The sequence below is a fragment of the Myotis daubentonii genome, chromosome 18 (assembly GCF_963259705.1).
Source record: "Myotis daubentonii chromosome 18, mMyoDau2.1, whole genome shotgun sequence".
Taxonomy (NCBI): Eukaryota; Metazoa; Chordata; class Mammalia; order Chiroptera; family Vespertilionidae; genus Myotis; species Myotis daubentonii.
In genome coordinates this window covers 5,127,510-5,137,534 of record NC_081857.1, presented here as the reverse complement: position 1 = coordinate 5,137,534, position 10,025 = coordinate 5,127,510, and the positions used below count along the sequence as shown (strand labels likewise).

The window sequence follows — 10,025 nt, the reverse complement described above, 5'->3', positions numbered from 1 at the left end:
ACTAATAAACTCTGCAGAGAAGACACAACAAAGGGACTTGTTACCTTCATCACCCACCCCAATTTTCATTGACTAGCATTAAAGTACAAGAATACTTAAAACTAACTACAAGTAATTTAAATTCACTTAGTCAAGGCTCCATATTATCTGAAAATATAGTTTTTAATCAACAAATTATTCTAATACCACCATATTCTTATGAGATATTTTTTATTACTTTATTTGTATGACAAATATGTTTGATACTAAAAAAAAAAAAAGGCACAATTAAGAATGATCTAAAACAGAGGTTGGACTTGAACAGCCTTGATTTTGTAACCTGTATGTTGATTAAGATAATAGTACTGTGTCTTTGGCAGCATTTATGAAAAGAAAGTCTTTTCCAATGTCAGGTGGTTCATATGAGGTCAAAAATTTTACAATGATATTCAAAACTTCTATAAAGCAAAATAGTAACACATTGTGTAGGAATATTACCATATTTTTCCATGTATAAGACACTATTTTTTTCTAAAATCATTAGACTGAAAATCGAGGGGCGTCTTATACACGGAAGTTAGCGGAGGAGGGAGCCATGCGGGTGCATACCTGGTCAACCCGGCTTCCTCCAATCATGAACTTTATTGTTACTGACATCAGCTGATGCCGCAATTGGAGAGTGTGCAGATGCAACAGGAACCGGAGCATTCTCAGCATATAAAGATGTCAAAAAATAGATAAATCCTGGTAAGCAACTGTCTTACTCTGCAAAATTCAAACTGCATGTAGCAATCAGCTATGCAAAAGAGCATGGAAACAGCTGCAGAGAGACCATTTGGACCTCCTCCCCCTGAGTGTGTGGTCAGAGGAGGGAGAAAACAACAAGAACAACTCCTTAAGGTGCCAAAAAAAGAAGGCCTTAAGAGGAAAACCAGCAAAATGTTTAAAATATTGATTTCTTAATTTTGGGTTGGAAAAGTGAGGGGCGTCTTATACATGGAAAAATATGGTAAGTCATGTCAGCCAACAAAGATCATTGCTCTTTCCAAACGGGAGAATATGTAAACACAACCAACAGAAAACATTGTACAGTTTCAAACGCCATAACCTATTAAGAGAAACTGTTATGTAACTGAAATAATAGCAAAATAAAGGGGAGAATATGTCCAGCAATTGAGGACATGACTGAGGACACTTAATGGATGTGGGGACCTTTACTGCATAGGATCTGCAAATGATTCTTAGAGATTATTTAAAAACCATAAAAAATGTTTATAATACTTTAAAATTAAACAAAAAGGTCCCAAAATACTATCCCAATTCTAATATATGTAAACATGTACGCACAAAGAATAATAAGACGGTCTGGCAGGAATGTACAGAAATGAGATGAGAATGTCCTCTCTTAAAATCTTAACCATTTCAGATCCATGGGTGTTTTCTAGTTTTTCTGCATTGTTTTAAATTTTCTACAATGAATATGTATAATTAACACTCAAGATAAAAAACAATTATGTTACTTAAAAAACTAGACCCCAACAGGCAACATAAATTAAAAATTATAAACTAACTAGAGGCCCGATGCACGAAATTTGTGCAAGGGGCTCGGCCCTCGCAGCCGGCTGCCTCGGCCAGCCCTCGCAGCCCCGGCTTTGTCTGAAGGTCATCCGGACGGTTGTTCGACTGTTCGGTCTGTTGTTCGGCTGTTCAGTCTAATTAGCATATTAGCTCTTTATTATATTGGATATTCCACAACCATTCTAACTCAAGATAAATGTAAACTCTACAGTTTAGTCTTTACTCTCTACCTTTCCTCCTGGCTAAATAAGTAAACCACATCAAGTAAGAGCGATGAAGACAGAGATGAGAAAGTCAACTTTTTCCAAATGACAAACGTATCATCACCTAAGTAATCCACTTTCTGTAACCTAGAAACTATTTCCTAAAGCTACTTCACATGTTGGAGGTTGAAAGCAGGAGCCTGTAAGCTATGTGTCACGTGGTCTAACCATGGTTTAACTGGCTTATAAAGCTTACACTGTGCTAATACATACATTAGTAAACAGAACATGTTTGCTAGCTATTAAAATTGGAATTTAAAACAAGAAAAAAGAATCTCCCATAACCCCTAGTAAGATTTTTCTTCTGAAACTTAAGGCTGCATATATATATTTTTACAGCAGCATTCAAAATGAGGTATAGTCATTAACTTATTTGAGTCTGGTAGGATAGAATTTGCCCTATGGGAAAATTTCAACAAAGCTAAAAAATAAATCTAGCCTCTTCAAAAATTAAACATGTTATGATTATGAAGACAAGCAGGTTAAGATGAGAATCATATGTAAAGTACAACACATGAAAATAATTATGTTCCAGTGATGGAACTGTGGATTTATTGCAAACTTTAATTTGTTGAAAATTGTGTTGAAAAGAAATATCGTCTAATGAGACTTACAGGCATTTAAAAAACATATTTTTAGCCCTTTACGCAATGCTTAGTATGTGCCAGGCACTGTTCTAGGTGCTGGGATAACACGGTGAAAACAAAACCTTGCTCTTATGAACTTTATAGTGATGTGTGGGCAAGTGAAAAATAAACAAGACTGCTGTTCATGATAAAGTACTCTTTAGAAAACCAAACAGGATAAAGTAATAAAAGTATTGCTGGCTGGGTTTGGGGGAACCACCTAAAATTGAGGGCTCTGCAAAGGGCCCAAGTGAGGTGACATTTGAGCCAAGACCTTTATAATGAGCTGCACAGAGGCTTGGAAAACAAGAGGCTGAGGGATCAGCAGTAATGGAGACCAGGCCTGAAGTTTCCCGCCTTTGTGGATGGAATGCAGTGAGCCACGCAGGAGCAAAGGGCAAGGTCTAGACCAGTGGTCGGCAAACTCATTAGCAACAGAGCCAAATATCAACAGTACAACGATTGAAATTTCTTTTGAGAGCCAAATTTTTTTAAACTTAAACTATATAGGTAGGTACATTGTTATTAACTTAATTAGGGCACTCCTGAGGCTTAGGAAGAGCCACACTCAAGGGGCCAAAGAGCCAAATGTAGCTCATGAGCCAGTTTGCCAACCACGGTCTAGACCACATGGGGCCTTGAAGGAAAGTTTGGATTTTATTTCTAACTAGAGGCCCGGTGCATGAAATTCATGCACAGGGGGGAGGGGGAAGGGGGAAGGGAGTCGCTCAACCCGGCCTGAACCCTCTCCAATCTGGGATCCCTCTCACAATCCAGAACCAGTGGCTCCTAACTGCTCACCTGCCTGCCTGCCTGATAGCCCTAACTGCCTAACTGCTCCCCCCTGCTGGCTTGATCCCCCTAACTGCCCTCTCTTCCTGGCCTGATTCTCCTAACTGCCTAACTGCTCCACCCTGCCAGCTTGATCTCCCTCACTGCCCTCCCCTCCTGGCCTGATCCCCCTAACTGCCTAACTGCTCTCCCCTCCTGGTCTGATCCCCCTAACTGCCTATCTGCTCTCCCCTTCTGGTCTGATCCCCCTAACTGTCTATCTGTTCTCCCTTCCTCTCCACGCCCTTTGGACCCTCGGCGCAGGCATGCTGAGAGCCCTCTACTGGGGCCCCGCCCCCGTCCTGATTGGTCGGTACGTGATGAGGTCCTGGACAATTTGAGTATTCCTCTATTTTTAGTATAGATTTGTTAAAAGCCATTAGGGTGTGTGTGTGGAGGGGGGATATAAAAAGGAAATGATATGCTCTATCTTTCACTCTATTTTGGAGCATCCGATTGTATAATAATAAAAGTGTAATATACTAATTAGACCAGACGTCCTTCCAGACGAAGCCCAGGCTATGAGGGAAGCCCGGGTCCCGGGTGCCAGAGGGAAGCCGGGGGAAGGAAGGACTACTCTTGCACGAATTTCATACATCAGGCTTCTAGTGGATTATAAGAGGACACTAGAGGCCCAGTGCACACAAATTTGTGCACTCGGGAGGGTCCCTCAGCCTGGCATGTGCCCTCTCACAGTCTGGGACCCCTCGGGGGATAACCACCTGCTGGCTTAGGCCCAGTCCCTGGGGGAATGAACCTAAGCTGGCAGTCAGACATCCCTCTGGCAGGCCGGCAGCCCTCAGGGGATGCCCACTTGCCAGCGGGGAGCAGGCCTAAGCTGCAGTCAGACATCCTTAGTGCTGCTGAGGAGGCAGGAGAGGCTCCCACCATTACCGCTGTGCTGGCAGCCATCAGTCTGGCTTGTGGCTGAGCAGAGCTCCCCCTGTGGGAGTGCACTGACCACCAGGGGGCAGTTCCTGCATTGAGCATCTGCCCCCTGGTGGTCAGTGTGTGTCATAGTGACCAGTCAATCCCAGTCGTTCTGCTGTTAGGGTCAATTTGCATATTACCCTTTTATTATATAGGAGTGCCTGGCCAGCCTGGGTGAGGGGCTGGTGGCTGTTTGCAGGCTGGCCACAACCCCCCGCCACCCAAGCTCCCAGTGGAGGCTGGGTGGAAGCAGGTATCTGGGATTTATTTGTCTTCTGTAATTGAAACTTTGTTGCCATGAGCGGAGGCCTCAGCCGGCTCAGGGCTGGCGGGAAGCTTGGCTTCCTTCATTGCCCGGGCAACCAAGCCTCCTGCTTGCTCCAGCTCCGTGGCTGAAGGCTGCCATCTTGTTTGGGTTAATTTGCATACAGTCGCTCTGATTGGCTGGTGGGCATGGCTTAGGGCATAGTGAAGGTACGGTCAATTAGCATCTTTGTCTTTTATTAGTGTAGATGAGGAAACTATTAGAAATAGTCCAGGTGAGAGCTGATGGGGGTTTGGAATAAAGTGGTAGCAACTGGGAATGGAGATATGTGGATTCAAGATACAGCTTGAAGTCCAGACAACAGAACTTGCTGATTGGATGGATGTGTGGATCCAAGGTCTCTGGAACCATTTACAGTTAAGGCCTCACCCAACACTGTCGATAGGTTTTGTGACGTAAAGCAACACTTTGTGTAATGAAACCAATTTTTCCATAGGCTAATTGATATAAACAAGAGCTAAGTTCCTATTTCATAATGAAACGACTTTGAACAAAATTGTTATTTGAGCCCTAGCTGGTTTGGCTCAGTGGATAGAGTGTAGGCCTGTGAACCAAAGGGTCCTTGGTTCGATTCTGGCAAAGGGCACAGACCTCTGTTGCAGGCTCCTCCCAGCCCGGGTGCTGGCCAGGCCTCGTGCAGGAGGCAACCAATCGATACGTTTCTCTCACATCAGTATTTCTGTCTTTCTCTCTCTCTAAAAAGCAATGGAAAAATATCCTCAGGTGAAGATCTGCTGTATTCCCATGAAGTAACGGGGGTAAGAACAAGTTAGGGTCCTTCTGAATGTGGTGTGAGGTGACAACCAGGTGGGAATGTTGACTTTCAATGACTGAAGTCCCCTGCGCGTTTGAGGAGAGAAACCAGTTCCTTCTTTGTTACTCCAAAGCCTGCCACCCTGCCTGATACACACATGTGAGGGACCAGAACGTGTGTTTTCAGAAGGAGAGCTATCCTGTTTCCCAAGTCGAAATCCTTGGGGATGGGTTCCATATCTGCACAAGGACTAAAAGGCTCCGGTACCCGGTGGGGGTGTGCTCACGGCCAGACGGAGGGCTTCCACGGGACGGTAACATTTGTGTTTGGCTTTAACTGTAAAACCTATTCGCGTGGTGTTGAGACTCTCAAACGAAGGTCATTTTTTCTTTTAAGTGTGTTTTTATGTTGAAAGTGAGCTAAAAGGCATAAAAATTTAAAAAAAGTTACCTTCTAACATGAGAGGCTAGGACTCCAGGCACATTCACAAGCACAAAGGCACGGGACCACTGAAGGATGGTTTGCCCCGGGACCACGGGCACCCAGCCACTCAGCCCCAGCAGATGGACCCGAAACCAAGTCAGCAACGCCTGACCAGCAGCACAGGACAGGGGGTGGGGAGGGGGGGAGGGCATGTCAACACCTTTCACAGTCTTGGCCCCTCGCTGAACCGCGCTCACAACGCGGGGGAAGGCTCGTTCACACCCACCACCCACCTCCGCGGGAACAGCTCAGTGTCTCTCTCCGCCTCGACCCGCTTAGCCGCTTAGCCGGGGCTCGCCTTACAGCTCAGGCCCGGTCCTTGCCTCCCCCGCACTCCGAGCACAAGTATTGCCACTTGATTGCACGTGACGAGTACAAAAACCTCCAAGGCGCAGGGGATGGACGGAAACGCCACTTCCACGGGCGGGCACTTCGGCGAGCCCCGCAGTCCCGGAGGCAGGCATGCCGGCTCCTGGACACTCGACCCCCGCTGGCCCTCCCTCCTTCCCTCCCTCGCTGCTCCATCTAGCTCCATCGGAGAACCGAGGGTCAGGCCGCGGAGCACAGCACGCGCTGGTGGGGCGCGACCCGCCGCGGGGAAAGGTCGGCACCTGCCTGCACGCCTCTCTGGGTGCCCGCGACAGCGGGAGACGGAGGAGCCGAGGCAGGACAGCGCGCAGCTCCGGCGCACGGCTCCCGGGCCAGCGCTTCAGGCCTCCAAGCTCCCGAGGCTGCGTCCGCCCAGCGGCCACTTCAAACAGCCCCGCCACCGCCGAGACCCGAAACGAGCCGTCCCGACAAGCCTTGCGCGCGCTCCGCCTGCGCCAGGACCATAGAGAGGGAGCGGGCTGCGTTCCTTCTGAGCTCGGGTTCCAGGCCGGCTGGGAAAAACCGGGCTGGTCTGGCCCGCGGAGGACTCGACTCACTGGTGCGCGGGGTTAGCCCGCACTACCGGGCCTCATGTGGGCTTCTCCGCCGGAGCTGGGAGCTTGGCGGGCTGCGGCCATCCCCAGGTCTGGGTCGCAGTAGATGTTACACGGAATTGCTTTGGAGAGGCGAGGGCCGGAGGTCCCCAGATTTCATCCCTGGGTCCCTGTGGTCTTTGAGATTGCACATCTGGGGTGGGGCTGAACCCAGGACCTGCAGCGGATACAAAGGAGCACGTTTCTATCCTTTAACCCAGTGACCCTACTTTGTACATCTTGTGTAACCGGCATAGAGACCCCGCCTGCCAGAAATGTGCCATCCGCAGCAGGTCTAGCATCACAGATACGGACAAGAGTCTCAGTCAAGTTGCCTCCACTTTGTACGGGCCTCTCCAAACGTTCAGTGCCCTTATTTTGTGTTTGTTCTGCCACCAAACTAACCTTTACTGATGACTCCAAAATCACCCACTCCCATTCGCGCAGGGCTGCTGGTCTCCACTGAGTGCCCTGAGGTCACGTGGACGAGCCTGCACCAAAGCAGAGCCGCACAAGTTTCCACAGGGCTGCACATTTACCCAAATGAACTCTGGCCTGGTGAGGTGGCTCGTGGTTGAGTGTAGACTTATGAACCAGGAGGTCATGGTTGGTTCGACTCTCGGTCAGGGACCATGCCTGGGTTGCAGACTGGATCCCCATTGTGGGGTGTGCAATGATTCTCTCTCATCATTGATGTTTCACTCTCCCTCCCTCTCCATTCTTCACTCTCTAAAATAAAATTTTTAAAAAACCAAACAAACCACACATTTTTAACAAAAACAAAAACAAACAAACAAAAAAACTTGGGATTCCTGTTACTTGAAATAAGAACAGACACCAAAAGTTAGGCTTGTCATTTCCTGCCCCCAAAATTTGGACTTCATACATTTTCTAGTTATTGCTACTGTTGTTTTTACTCTTCATTCTCTAATCCAGCTGTTGACCCTTGAGGGGTTGTGTGTTTCCAAATCTCTTTATCCCCCTCACAACTTTTATTTAAAAAGCAGCTAGCTGTATGGAGTAGGGAGAGGGGCAGAGTTACTGTTTAATATTATATTTCAAAGAAATGTGTCATTTTGCTTTTTAATAACAATTTTATCTCTCCCCACCCCCCAGAGTTAAACTGAAAGAAAAGCAAAGACCTCTAAAAAGTCATTTGGAAACATCTCTAAATATGTATAACTGTGTGTAAGCTCCTAAAGAAAAATTGACCCAAATGAAACCACTTTGAATAACAGAGACAGGTTTAGAACTGAGATAGGTTTATGTCAGTGTCATCAATTCTATTCAGAAGCGGAGGAGTCTCCCTTTGACTTGAAGGGCTGTGCTAGGATGACCTACCAATTTAGTTTCACTGTAGAAGACCGTCTGGAAGATGGACCAACTCCCCTTGGAGATGGAGCTTCAACCCTGAATTCCTCAGAAGAGTCTGCATTCTCAGCAAGTCAAAAAGGGAAACACAAGGACACGAAATGTTCTACAGAGCAGCAGTCTTACTGGCCTTGGGATAACTTGTGAGGACCTACGTCAGCCGGAAAAGCAGTTCCCGCCCAAGGCACACAGAGCTCACTTGATGCAGCTAACAGGTCAGGGAACTTGGAGCCCCATGAAAAACAGCCTTGCTTGAGACTTGCCAAAGAGCATAGAAAATAAAGTCATAGAAACGTTACCAGCTCTCCAGTACATTAATGTATCAGTAGTGAAAACCATCTTATTGAAAGAGAACTTCCCTGAAGAAAACACAGTGCCAAAAAACTTTTCTTCTCACTCTGATCTGATTACCGGTGTTGATGGAGGAGGCTTGAAAATCTGGGAATGTACCTTGGACTTCCTGGCTTATTTCACAAAGTCCCACATGAAATTTGCTGGGGGGAAAGTGTTGGATCTTGGCAGTGGATCAGGGTTGCTGGGTATAATTGCACTCAAGGGAGGGGCCACAGAAGTTCATTTTCAAGATTATATAAGTATGGTGATTGACGAAGCAGCCTTATCTAATGTGGTGGCCAACTCCACTTTGGAAGATGAAGAAGATGATGGAAACAAGCCACCTGTGAAAAGGTGCAGGAAATCAAAAGTAGCACAAGAACTAGGTCAGTGCTGATCTTTTCCTGGGTTGTGGTCTGAGTGTTGTAAACCTGTACTAACTGTGAAAAACTGAAAAATATGATCTCATTCTCATGTCAGAAACCATTTAACAACCTGGATTATTATGGTACTTTGCACCAAACATTCCTTCCATTGTTAAGTAAAATTGGGCGGGCGCTTTTGGCCAGCAAAGCACATTATTTTGGTGTAAGTGGAGGTATTCATCTCTTTCAGAAGTTTGTAGAAGAAAGGAATGTATTTGAGACTAGAACACTTGAAATACAGTGGGGCCTTGACTTACGAGTGTCCCGACTAACGAGTTTTTTGAGATACCAGCTGTCTCTCAGCCAATTTTTTACATTGAGTTGATAGAGTAATTTGAGTTAATGAGCTCCTTAACGAGCTCGGTCTCGGAACAAATTAAACTCGTAAGTCAAGGCCCCACTGTACTTGATGAAGGACTAAAAAGATTCCTCATGGAAATGACTTTCAAGCGCCCTAGTTAATGTCCACAGAGCATCCTAAGTGAAATAAATACAATAACTAAAAACTTATTTTGAATGTTTAATTTCTGCATTATAATTAATATCTCCATTTTATAGCCAAAAAATTGAGACTTAAGGAAGTAATTGGATCCCCATCACATTTCTCACCTTGAACCAGATTCTGAACTGAGGTCTACTTAAAAGCTTTTCTCAGGAAAGATAAAAAATGGCAGCAGAGTAACTGGATGCTGCATGGACATGCTCCCAGGAACAAACTGGTATTACAACTAAAATACAGAAAAACTTCCTGAACAATCAATGGAAACTTGCAGGAGAGACCCTGATACCCGAGAACGAAAGTGGAGATTACATAGGAGAGGTGGAGCATGGAAGGGCTGGCCAGGTACCCACAGACAGCAACTGAAGTCCGGGAGAGATATCTCAGCTGTGGGGGGTTGCCACTGAGAACTCTGGGATCTAATCCCCAAGCTGGGCCCCTCCAGCAGAGAGCACCAAAACTGAGGAGGGTACCCACATAACATCTGACTGTGAAAAGCAGTGGGGTGCTGTCTGCCAGGGAGTAACAGCTGAAAATTCAGAAACCCCTTAAAGGGCCAATGCACAAAATTCCCTGTGAAGCCACCTACCTTGTGCTCCAGCAGAGGGAGGGTGAATGGACTGGAGCTGTGAAAGCAGAAGCCAGGACTGGGGACTCAGGGGATAG

At 46.3% G+C, this 10,025-nt stretch overlaps 1 pseudogene; it reads left to right on the top strand.

Moving 5' to 3' along the window:
- The first annotated feature begins 8,063 nt into the window (after positions 1 to 8,063).
- On the top strand, positions 8,064 to 9,322 carry LOC132221142 (histidine protein methyltransferase 1 homolog; annotated as a pseudogene).
- Positions 9,323 to 10,025: the final 703 nt, after the last annotated feature.